This window comes from Sitophilus oryzae, unplaced genomic scaffold, assembly GCF_002938485.1.
Source record: "Sitophilus oryzae breed Bouriz unplaced genomic scaffold, Soryzae_2.0 scaffold_690_pilon_pilon, whole genome shotgun sequence".
NCBI classification, from domain to species: Eukaryota; Metazoa; Arthropoda; class Insecta; order Coleoptera; family Curculionidae; genus Sitophilus; species Sitophilus oryzae.
In genome coordinates, this window is record NW_022147296.1 from 3026991 (window position 1) to 3040068 (window position 13078).

At 33.4% G+C, this 13078-nt stretch overlaps 1 protein-coding gene across 1 annotated transcript in view; it reads left to right on the top strand.

Annotated features, from left to right (window-relative positions):
- LOC115888229 (FMRFamide receptor) overlaps positions 1-13078 on the top strand; it is a 336884-nt gene that overhangs the window by 107852 nt on the left and 215954 nt on the right. The window lies entirely within an intron of this gene.

The window sequence follows — 13078 nt, forward strand, 5'->3', positions numbered from 1 at the left end:
ATTATATCTCGGATCTGCCGACTGAATAAATTCCCGTGAACTAGTCTTTTAATTAGTTCCTCTAGGTCCGGATCCGATGACATACGGCTGGCACTCCCCACGCTTGCCTACCATCAATCGCGCTGACCGATCCGTACGTAAACTAGTCTTTTATTTAGTTCCTCAGGGCTGGAACTTTGTAACTAATTAGCGATCGGTTGCGATAAAGAATACTGACCTTGGCAATATAAAGTAAACGGCAAGCGACAAAATAGCGATCGGTAGCGATGAAGAATATTCTTCATTGCTACCGATCGCTATTTCGTTACAGAGTTCCACTCCAGGTTCCTCTAGTTCTTTTAGCTTTGGATCCTATAACATACGGCTGGCTCTCCCCAGTATTGCCTAGCATTGGGCTACGCTCGCTGGCCGATCCGTCGCCGTCACATATTATTATACCGTGCTGGCAACTGTTACTTTTGGGTCGGCATTTACATGTGTGGAAGTAAATTGCATAGGGATCTTATTAAGTCGGAGTGAGAGAAATGCGACCGACTGACGCGACGCACGACGGTGTGCTGTTGCGGTGTTGCCGATACGCCTTTCCCTATCAAGTAAAGTAAAATCACGATAGCAAACCGCTTATTTTTAAAAGACTTTTTTTCAAGATATAACTAGATAAAATCATTAGACATGTTTCTGAGCATCTGAAATGGAATTATAAGGATATCGTTAGGGTGTCATTTTTTTATAACGAGAAAACGTCAGTCATCCCGATAATTTAAAAACTCAATTTTTTAACACATAACAGGCCATAACTCAAGAACCACTTTAGATATTGAAACTTTTTTTTATTTTCAAGATCGGATATTTTACAATATGTTTACATAAGAAAAATTCGATAAGGTTGTTTTTTCCATTCAAAAATTGTAAACAATCCATCATTTACTTTTAGAGCATAGTAATTTTCAGCAATCGTGTAATATTTTTATTGATAAAGATTTTCACATACTGTCTACAAAGAAAATACAGCAGAAATATTAACAAAGTTCTTGAAAAAACTACAATCTATTATTTCTAATAGATTTCGAGGTATCAATTTTTGAATTCAGAGTTCTAATAACGCGACCACTATCGAACACCCACTCAATTCCACTTATTTTTAACAAAAATGCAACTGTTTCTAGCTTGCACTTAAAAAAATTCAAGCTATAAGGAAAATTACAACGACTCGTTAATAAATAAACTAATTAAGTATCACGAGACGTAATTAAATCGTGAAGCTGAACGCATGACGTACACCTTTCCCTAGAACTTTAAGTACTGACAGAGGTATTAGCTTCTTTCGGGTTCTTGTTATTACCGATTCTGAACCGTCCTAGAACTGTGATGCGTATGCGCAGAAGGAAATATGAAGACATTATTTCATTTGCGCATGCGCTGCAGAGCTCTAGGACGGTTCAGAATCGGTAATAACAAGAACCCGAAAAAAGCTATTGATTGGGTCGACCGGTCAACTGCGACAAATCTGCTTATCCCCTTCCACGTCTCTTAGCGAAGTGCACAGTTTCTCGGTTTATTTCATACCTTTGGCAACGTGTTTACTGTCCTCTCTTTGTTCAGTACATTATAAACGCGTTGGACTCTTCTTACATACGGAAATCTCGACCCAAGACTAACCGTTGCCAGCCCTTAGTATATTTACTACAATGTCTTTTTTGTCCACTAGTTCATTGTACATTAATTTAGTTTTTGCTATATAATATCTTTTAAACGGTTAATTTAATCGACTAATCATAAGAAACCATTTTTGTAGAGCAGTGAATTTCCTACAAAACCGTGTATTGCGTGTATCATAATGATTTTTTGTTAACGAGTTATAAAATTTATAAGAAAAAAGAAATTTGCCTTAAAATAATCAAACTTCAAACTTTAATAACTTTCGAACGGTGAGGTTTACAAAAAAATTGTAAGAGACCTTTTTTGTAGAGAATTCAATTTCCTACTATTTTTTTAAATAGTAGATACCGAGATATTATTTTTTTTTCTATAAAAGAAATAATAGAAAAATAGAAAACTGAAAGGCGGAGGACCTTTCTATTAAAATTCATACTTGGACAGAATTTTTTTGAGGTGTCTACCAACCATTTTTTCAGAGTATAAAGTGAGAAAAAAAGAGTAGATTTTTGACCCAGTCTAATACACAGATTTATTTTTGTTCGAGTTCATTACCAACTTTTGACGCTTTGTCTTTCAGCAGTCGTTTGACTTTTTCACTGCAGTGATGAATGCATTTTCAAAAATAAATTACAGTAGGTCAAGTATATGGATAGATACATAATAAGTCTTATTTTAAGAACGAAGCTTGCTGTAGGAATTCTTTTGGTAATAAATTACAGCCACGGTTATTATTTACTCTTCATATATTACACAAATTGTTTTAGCATTAAATACCACAGCATTTTTGTAGATAATAAAAGAAAAACATGCATAAACGTAATAAAGAGCCTGCAGCCCGTTAAAGCTAAACGAATTCGAACAATGTTATATCAGATCTTTCCATTAATAAATCGGGATTATAAATTGTTCAGCTAACACTTCGCAATGAACCGTTAATTACAGTAATGAAAATTAAATACCCTTCGAACGTAAACAAACACCGAACAAAACGATTCAAGTAGAAATTTATTAAACTCCGGCTTAAGGGATTTCGATAAAAATTAAAACAGCTTACCTATCTGTTCGTTTGCATCGGCTTGGGTTTTGGCTCAGGTTTAAATATTTACAATACTAAACAAACCGTCTTAATTCTCAAATTAAATTAGTTATTACTTTTGTGTTAATAATGTCTCGATATACCGGGTGCGTTTCAAAAGTGGCTTATTTTTTCAGATAAAAAAACGAGATTTGGTATGTTAGTATATGACATAAATTAGGATTGATTGAAGTATTCAAATGTTTTTGGTCACTTTCTGTTTCACCGGAAATGACTACAACTTTTGATTTGATGACACCCTTGGTATTTTTTACTTCATTTGATAGAAAATGACATTCTGAATAGAATGACATAGCATATGTCATCTTTTGACATTTTGAATTTTAAAAAATAGTCTTCAATATACAAAAATATACAATTAAAATGCACGATAATGTTAAAATGTATCTGTTCGCAATGTGCAAAAATTAGAATCCATGGTTCAATCGTTAATGACTTTATGCGTTTTTTAACTTATTTCTCTTTCTTCAGTCCTGATCCCCATTAGGGAGTGTAGTGGTCAGCGTAACATCATGGATGATTTTTCTCCATGCGCCTGTCTTTTGTCATCTCGATGACATCGTGCATTGGCTTCCTACAGCTAGTCGTGATCTGGTCTATCCATCGAGTCGGAGAGCGGCCACGTGGTCAACGTCCCTCCACCTTGCCTTCAATTATGAGTCTTTCCATATTGTCCGGACTTTTCCTCATTATATGTCCAAAATATTTTAGTTGTTTTAGTCGGATTTTACAGGAAAGCCTGTTGGTAATATTAAGTTCATTTATAATCGAAACGTTTGTACGGCGCTTCAGTCCATGGGATACGGAGGCATACGTCTATAACAATACATCTCGGTAGCATTGATCTTCTTACGTTCCGCCTGCCTGAGAGTCCACGATTCGCAGCCATACGTCAATATCGGGAGTACGGTATACAGTTGCCTAGCCGGTTTTTGATGGCTCTTGAAATCTGGCGGTCTTTCCAGATCTTGGTCAGTCTCCCAACAGCTACCTTTGCCATGTTGCACCTACGCTTCACCTCTTCTTCCGATGTGCCTGTATTTGTCAATAGTGATCCCAGTTACACGTATGACTTAACAACTTCAAAGCGGTCGATATGGCTTATATTTGGATGGTTGTTATGTTGCTTATGAACTATCATAATTTTGTTTTTGTGTATTTAGTTCCAGACCGAGCCGATTGCTTTCTTTTTCCACCCTGTGTACTAAATTGATTAACTCTTCTTGACTGCTAGCGAGTAGTGCTGTATCATCTGCAAAGCGTAGATTATTCATTTTTTGGCCATTTATCCTCCTTCCCATGTTTCTAGCGATCTTCTCATGATGTATTTTCCGTATATGTTGAGGAGACAATATACACCCCTGTCTGACTCCTTGTTCAAGGGAAAATTCCTTTGAAGCTGAATCCAGTATTCTAACTGATCCTGTAATGTGCTGGTACAACTGGATGGTAAGTGAAATAAGGTATTGAGGTACCCCCACTTCCTTTAAGATTTTCCACAGGTGATGCCATACTATACCGTACGAAACAAATATAAAGAGAGATGTTGAATTCCCTTGCTTTCTCTAAGATTTGGCGCATATTCAGAAGATGTTCCCGAGTGCTTCTGCCCTTGGTGAAACCTGCTTGTTCTGCTGAAATTTCTCTTTCTAGAAAAGCTTTCAGTCTTTCATTTATAATTTGCAACATTACTTTACTGGCATGTGAGATGAGGGAAATTGTACGATAGTTGCTGCACTTATGTATGCTTCCTTTCTTGTGGAGTGTGACAATGGCGGAGTGTGTCCAGTCGTCGGGCCATTCTCCTGTATGCCATATTTTATTACAGATCAGATGAAGCATTTTTAATCCAGGTTCTTTAACGACTTTTATTATTTCTGCTGTCATTAGGTCTGAACCTGGTGCTTTAAACTTATTTCTACGACTCTTAAAATATTTTATAAAATTAATTTTTCCATATTTACTATTTTAATACTTATATTGTTGTATTATTACAACGTTATTACTTTCTTTTAAAATATTTCTGCATAATAATCACTTAAGTAAAATACTAAAACATAATCTTCGGGAAGTGATAACTACGAGAAAAACAATGCCTCCGAGATATATTTATTCAAGCCGTAAAAATGAAAATTGCCTTTTTCATTAGAGACATTTATAAAACTCTTTTATCTTGGCTGTATTTAATAAAACACATTCAGGGTATAAAATAAAAGCAGACAGTTATATACTTTCTTGTTGACATACATTTTTCATTAAGGCCATTTCACCCTTACAGTGAGTTTGCAAAGGGAATTCGTAACAAAAGATGGATTTAAGTTTATTCCTTTTTCCTTCATATTTACTTGCTTTCTTGTCAAAGTAATAACTTTTTTTATGATGCTAGTGATAGGTACATAACCTAATGCATGTTTATGCTGCAACGTAACGCTAGAAGCTGACATTTTGAGTCGGCCGTTTATTTAGTTGAAAAAGTAAAATAACATTTTTTTATGGAGCCGATCGGCAGACTATTTGATTGCGTATACAGATCATACCAAATAAACTTTTAGTCACGTGATTATATTTGACCGTTACAGCGTTGCCCACTTTTACATATTTTCTTTTAATCAAAATATTTTAGGAACCAAAAATATATTAATTTTAAATATATACAAACAGTTATTATTTACATCGACAAAACTCACCTCCTTAACAGCACTTAAGGGACATAAACGGCTGTTACTACCGCTTTCCCACGGCTATTAAGCTATCTTGTACCACTGCGCACTAAAAGAGGTTCTAAAAAGAACAATGTTCGACTGCAAGGTCTGCTAGTAAAAATTGTTAAGCTTAAAGCATCACAACACAATTCATTTAAACCAAAAACTCGTAATAAAATACTAAAGTCTCAAGAGGAATGACAATGTCAGGAAATATATAAATAAATGTTGTAACTTGACATTTTTTACAGCAGAGCTACCACCTGAATCCCCAGCGGGAAATTTAAGATCCAGTTAGTCAATCCGGCGCCGAATGTGCGCTTTAATTCGAACATTTAACGGTTTAGATGTTTCACCAATAAATAAACTCTGTATGTATCACCCATATTTAATAAAAGATCACATCATCCAAATCTGTGTTAGTGTTATTAATTAACTTCTATACAGCACTAAGGAGGTAACTCTTAAAGGAGACCTACTACAAAACGACGATGAAGAGAATATTACATAATATATCTCATTAGGTTATGAATGACTTAATAATTTCTCTGTTGTTACATCTTAGCGAATTATCTCCGAAAGCTCGACTGATACGCCCACAAGGACGAAATGGGCCGTAAAACTTCGACAATCGCTTGTTTACCCCGGTTTCCCCTAGCGTAAAATGCGAATGCGGTCGACGCGACGTTGCCGGTTTGCCTCTTATAATGTAGTTTATTTTATACGGTTATTAAATGTTAGGTAGTTAGTTTGCTCAATATACTAGGGTCGGCATTTTTGGCTTTGAGTGCCGATTTTTGGTTTGGTAACTGGTGAATTTGCTGACTGTATAGGGTGAGTCAACGATAGAGTAATGTCCATTATCTCATTATTTGTTTCGAGGTTTACAAAAAAATGTTATATGTAAAAGTTATAGGGAAGGTTAAGATATACATTTTAAAATTATTATATATTATACAGGGTGCTTTAAAAAAATTAGCTGATATAACATAGTTGTTTTAAATGCAACATCCTATTTTTTATCTAATTTTTAGATTCTGCGCAAAATTATATAACTTTTCTGTGTATAATATTATATACCTAAAATTAATATTTTTTCTAATATTTCAATATGTTTCAACAAATGTTAGATTTCGGTGTGGTAAAAAATTGTCAGTGATGCTATTCTTTCTCAAGTTGGACAACTAAAATTTGGTAAGAGAAATTTATAAAGATGAAGAAAAAGATACATGTAAAGATATTTTAGTTAGATGCTACAGGGTGTTTAAAATATATTTATGAATTTCAACTACTTAAAATTAAAAAATCTCAAATTTTTTAAATGGCACACCCTATATATTATCATTTTTTCTGATATATTTTACAAAATCCTACAACTTTTATAAGGTATGTCCCATTTTTAATTCTGAAATCTAACATTTGTTGAAAAATTGAAATATTACGGAAACTCATAATTTTAGGTATATAATATTATACACTACTTATGTATACAGGGTGGCCCATCGAAAACATTCCGCAAGGCATAACGGCCAGTGTAATTTTTTTTTCAGAAAATCTAAAAACACGTCAATTTTGTTTGAGAGGGGGACATCTTTTGCCCCAAAAATGATTGCAAAATCTTCAACCCTCTAAGCGGGGGTGTCATCCCCCAACATTTTTCAAATGGGTAGGGGGGTCAAGTGGCGCCGCATTGAAAAGAGCTTTTCATTCTCTATATTTTCCCGCTTCGTTTTTGAGAATCGGTAGAGTCATTGAGAAAATATGAGGATTGAAATTTGAAAAGTTTATTTAAACATTTATCAGAGTAAATGATAAGGATAAATTCCTTCGACCAATTTGCTGTTTTTTTCTTATTATTTCTAGATGTTTACGCATGCCAAAAGGTTGAACGATCATGTGCGGTAGGTGCTAGATAGCTGTTCTGTGACTTGTGCGTTGAAGTTCTTCGTTATAAAATATCGTTAAACTTTTTAACAATTATGATGTACTCACTTGCAGAAAAAGTGGAAATAATCGAACTTTATTTTAAAAATAATGAATGTGGCAATCGGGTTGTGCAGATATTCAATGAACGCCATCCTGACAAACACCTTTATGGCAAAATTGTTCGCGAGTTAGTAGCAAAATTTCGTGAAACTGGTTCCGTTATGAATAAAAAGAGGCAGAGGGAAAATCCTGTAGTAAATGAAGCTATGGAGGTATTCGTATTGGGCCAAGTTGCCATGGATAGTACACTGAGTACAAAAAAATTAGCCAATGAGACCGGCGTGAATCGTACAAATTTCCAAAGAATATTAAAAAAACACAAGTTCCACCCCTACATAATTCAATTGGTACAAGAACTCTACGAAGACAATTTTGATCGTCGCTTGCAATTTTGTGAAACTATGAGTGAACGAGTGGCGAATGATAATAATTTCCTATTTAATGTGTGTTTTTCGGATGACTTTCTTTTCGAACGATGTAGTTAATCGGCAAAACTGTCGGTACTGGGCTGAGGACAACCCCAGGGTTTTTCACGAGGTGCACACACAAAACCCTCAGAAATTGAACGTGTGGGCTGGTATTTTTGGAAATTCTATTGTGGGTCAGTTTAACGATATTGAGAAGAACTTCAACGCACAAGTCACAGAACAGCTATCCCCAAACTACCACCCTGATCGTTCAACCTTGTGGCAAAAAGAAAAATGCGTAAACATCTAAGTAATAAGAAAAAACAGCTTAAATTGGTCGAAGAATTTATCCTTATCATTTTATTCTGATAAATGTTTAAATAAACTTTCCAATTCAATCGCTCATATTTCAATGACTCGACCATTTCAACGGGCGAGAAATACTCAAAAGAATACCCCGCTCAGAGGGTTGAAGATTTTGCAATCATTTTTGGGGCAAAAGTTGTCCCCCTCACAAACAAAATTGACGTGTTTTTGGATTTTTTGATAAAAGAAATACCCTGGCCGTTATGCCTTGCGGAACGTTTTCGATGGGCCACCCTGTATAGACTTTTACGCAGAGTCTAAAAATAAGTTAAAAAATAGGGTGTTGGATTAAAAAAACATATGTTATATTTGCCACACTTTTTGAAGCACCCAGTATATAATAATTTTAAAATGTGTATCTTAACTTTCCCTATAACTTTTATATTTAACATTTTTTTGTAAACCTCGAAACAAATGAGATAATGGACTTTACTCTATCGTTGACTCACCCTGTACTATCAATATTTGTGTAGTTCATGATTTACAAGGGATTTCCAATGTCTCCAACGACGATGCACCACCCGGTATATCTGTATTAATATTACCCCTCTGATAAAGTGATAGATTCTCTTCCAATAGCGCCAAATCATAACCCGAAATTGGTCTATCTTTGATGAAAAGCGGTGCACAAACGATTGGTGCGAATTTGTTTACCCTGAAAACCTAGGATAATATTTAGAGAAGATTGTATAATTTAAATAACCCGAACCACATACTAACTTTAGTCTGTGCCCGAACTCATCAGATTTGCTATCAGGGTGATAGTGTTTACCTTACTACTTGTAATTTAGGTTTATCATAAATAGGTACAGGTTTATCAAAATAGCTGAGGTTTTTTTCGGAAAAGTCAATTATCAAAAACAAATAATGTTGTTTGATACCAATAAGTCAGGTTTACTTGGCGTTAAAATATATAGGGTGAGTCCTAAACAAGTGCAAATATTTTCAGGGCTGGTGGATCTCGATAAAGGAAACATATTTTCTCTTTACCGTTTTTCAAATAAGTCCAAAATAAACCGAGTTATTTTACTTTGAAAATTTCCAAAAAAAAAGTTTTTTGATTAAATATTGAGAACCACTGGATATTTTCTGGGTTTTCTTTCTTAATCTACTACATATGTTGTCATATTATCAATAAATTATGTTTTTTTTAACTAAAAACTAAAAACAAATTCTAAAGATTTTTTCAAAAATTTAAAAATTTTAAATTTTTTTTCGCGAAAAAAATCATAATCGTGTTTCTGGGGTGCAAATATACTACCCTTAAAAATATTTGCACTTCTTTATGACACACCCTGTATATTTAGGCTTAATACTAGTTCTTGAAATGTTAATTCTGATGTACCGGGTGCCCCACTAAGAATAGCTCTCGGCTGTATCTCGGAAAGTATTAGACGTAGGGCCTACGGAAAAAATATTTATAACTAAAGGGGCTATGAGAAATTGCTGGAAATTATTTTCAAGTTTGTAAAACGGCCGCTAGAGAGCGCCACTGCTATGGAAAATAAGAAAATAGATTTTTACAGAATTTTGCCTAGATAATGGGTACTATAAATAATAGCTTCATAATCTTCAGTAAATTTTGGATTTTTTTTTGTTAGAACCATTTTCCCCTATCTGCTAAAATAAAGTGGTGGGGGAAGGTTAGATCTATCTTTATATAAATGTTAATAACTCCGGACTGGATGATCAGAATCCAACAAACGAGGGCTCGCTTAAAAGAGCATTTCTTACTCTATATTAAACCATAAAAATAATAATAATAAGGTTTTGAACGTAGACGCTAGGGGGCGCTTTCTTACAATTTAACAAATATAGCGTGTTTTTTCAAAAAATTAAATACGATAGTACGTGTTATTTTATCTGATAGTAAAGAGTAGTAAAAGGTTAAAAAGTCAGCGAAAACCGCATCTTGATATCTTCTTTCAAACCGAAGATATTAGCAATATTATAATAAAAACCAAAAAATAAGCCCTTAATTACCTTATTTTTACAATACAGTATCAGTAGCCCTATTGATTAGGCCCATTCTAACAAAAAAATAAGATAGAAACAGTTTTTTTTAAAATCGACGAAATACCAGAATACCATAATACCAGATGTATTAATATCTAATAATTAAGATAATAATAGTGAACAAGAAACGATGATTCAGTGAAGTCATGGCAGGCTTTGGAAAAAAGTTGCTTTTTGCGTAATAGTATAAACAATCAAATTGTTATTAGATGAACATTTTGATAGTCTTAGCAGCGTTTTTTATCTTTTAAATGCTTTTTCAAAATGCCTTTATTATTTGAAGTAGTTGAAGTTGTTGGCATTTTGAGAAAACAATCAAAATATAAAAAACGCTGCTAATAACAATTTGACGTTTATACTATTACGTCAAAAGCAACTTTTTTCCAAAGCCTACCATGACTTCACTGAATCATCGTTTCTTGTTCACTATTATTAATATCTTAATTATTAGATATTAATACATCTGATATTATGATATTCTGGTATATCGTCGATTTTAAAATAAACTAACTGTTTCTATCTTATTTTTAGGTTGAATGGGCATAATCAACAGGGCTACTGATACCGTGTTGTAAAAATAAGGTAATTAAGGGCTTATTTTTTGGTATTTATTATAATTTGCTAACATCTTCGGTTTGAAAGAAGATATCAAGATGCGGTTTTCGCTGACTTTTTAAGCTTTTACTACTCTTTACTATCAGCTATTACATATACTATTGCATTTAATTTTTTTCGAAAAAACGCGCAATGTTTGTTAAATTGTAAGACAACGCCCCCTAGAGTCTATGTTCAAAAGCTTATTATTGTTTATATGGTACAATATAGAGTAAGAAACGCTCTTTTAAACGAGCCCTCGCTTATTGGATTCCGATCATCCAGTCTCGAGTTATTAATCTTCAAATAAAAACAGATCTAACCTTCCCCCACCACTTTATTTTGGTAGATAGGGGAAAATGGCTCTAACAAAAAATATTCAAAATTTACTGAAGATTATGAAGCTGTTACTTACAGTAGGCCTTATCTAGGCAAAATTGTGTAAAAACTCCATTTTCTTATTTTTTGTTGCAGTTGCGCCCCCTAGCGGTCGTTCTACAAACTTGAAAATTATTTCCAGCAATTTCCCATAGCCTCTTTAGTTATAAACATTTTTTTCGCCGCCGCTACGGCTAATTCTTTCCGAGATACAGCCGAGAGCTATTCTTAGTGGGACACCCTGTACATATGTGTATATTTTATAGATTTGATATCATTGCAGGGTACAAAATTACTCTTAATCTTGTTGAACCAAAATAACTAAATTATAAATTGCACACCAGCATGTAAAAGTTTATTGGTAGTATACAGGGTATTTTATATATAAGTGCAAATATTTTCAGAGTAGATATTTCGTAAAAGCGTTTCAGGCGTTGAAACATGCAACCTCTTAAAGTAATCTACTTGTTTAAGAAAAACGCCCTATATATTAAATAAATTGTACATTAAATTGACTACAAAATTCATTAAATGTCATTAAACGTACGCATTTCCGTAATATAATATATATGGAACATAATCATATTGAAAAACAATTCGTGTAAGAAAGAGGGCTACAGTAAAAACGAATGAAAACCACTGGTGTGACAAAAGACAGACAAAGAACTGAAATGATTAAGCAATTTTTCTAGGCGGATATTTTTTGCTTCCATTTTTAGAATTTCTGCGTTCTAAAAACATTGCGAAAGAAAAATGAACAGCTTGTGCCAAAAATTTTATAGATAAAGCTTTTTTCCCTCTTTATTTTTCTTGGAAAGACCTTGTCATTAATTTAATATAGTTTTTATTTCAGGACTTGTATTTGTAATAATTTTTTTAAGGAACGTTGAAAAATAAGTATATATTTTTTATTTATTTATTAATATCTTTGAAATTATTTAAATATTCATATCTTAGGATTATGTAAAGTGATCTGAAAGGAAGCCAAAAATGCAATAATATATAGGGCCGCCCGGGGCGCCGGAAACAAGGGGCGCCACATCAGCAAATAAAATATTTAATAACAGTAATCTAAATAAATAGTAACGAATATCCAGTTCATCAATCGGTACTGTCAATTTCCACATAAACACATTAGCTATTACCACACCACATAGGGAAGAATATCTGACTAAACATTATAAACACTATACTATATCCTAGATGTATCCTATTATAATTTACTGAAATTATGCTCAAAAACATCCTTAGCACGAAAGCTTTGGGGTAGTTTTGATTTATTCTATTCTATATGTTTTTTGAGTGCTCTATCCGAAACTGGGATTTGCGAATTCATTTTCGTGGGAGAATATTAAACAAAATTAAATAAAAAAATATAAATCGGGTTTTATTCGTGGCGTTTTTATAACTCAAAAGCTAACAACTTTTTGTAAATAATCCTTCTTTCTATAATTCTCGTTTTTATAAATTTCTAAACAAACTATTTTGGGTCAAGAGCCAGCAAAATTAACAGTTTTAGACTGACCCCTCAAATTGCACTTTTTCTACTATCCACACCCTTTATTTGTTATTAATGGCTGATATGTCCTAAAGTTATATGCGGCAAATATTCATTCGCAAGAAGCTGAAGAGGATCCCAATATCCTTATTATCAAAAAAAAAACTTATAAGTTTGCCTCATTAATTAAATTAATTTATTAATAGTAGTGGGAAAGATATCAAAACCACCAAAAGGTTTTGACTGTTCCGGATTGAATATGTAGTACACTGAAAAGGGTAGCAAAATCGTAGAATTTTCTCATTAGAGGAATCACACAAAGAAAAATTTCTCACAAAGAAATACATCTCAAACATTGGCTGATACTCATTTTGCA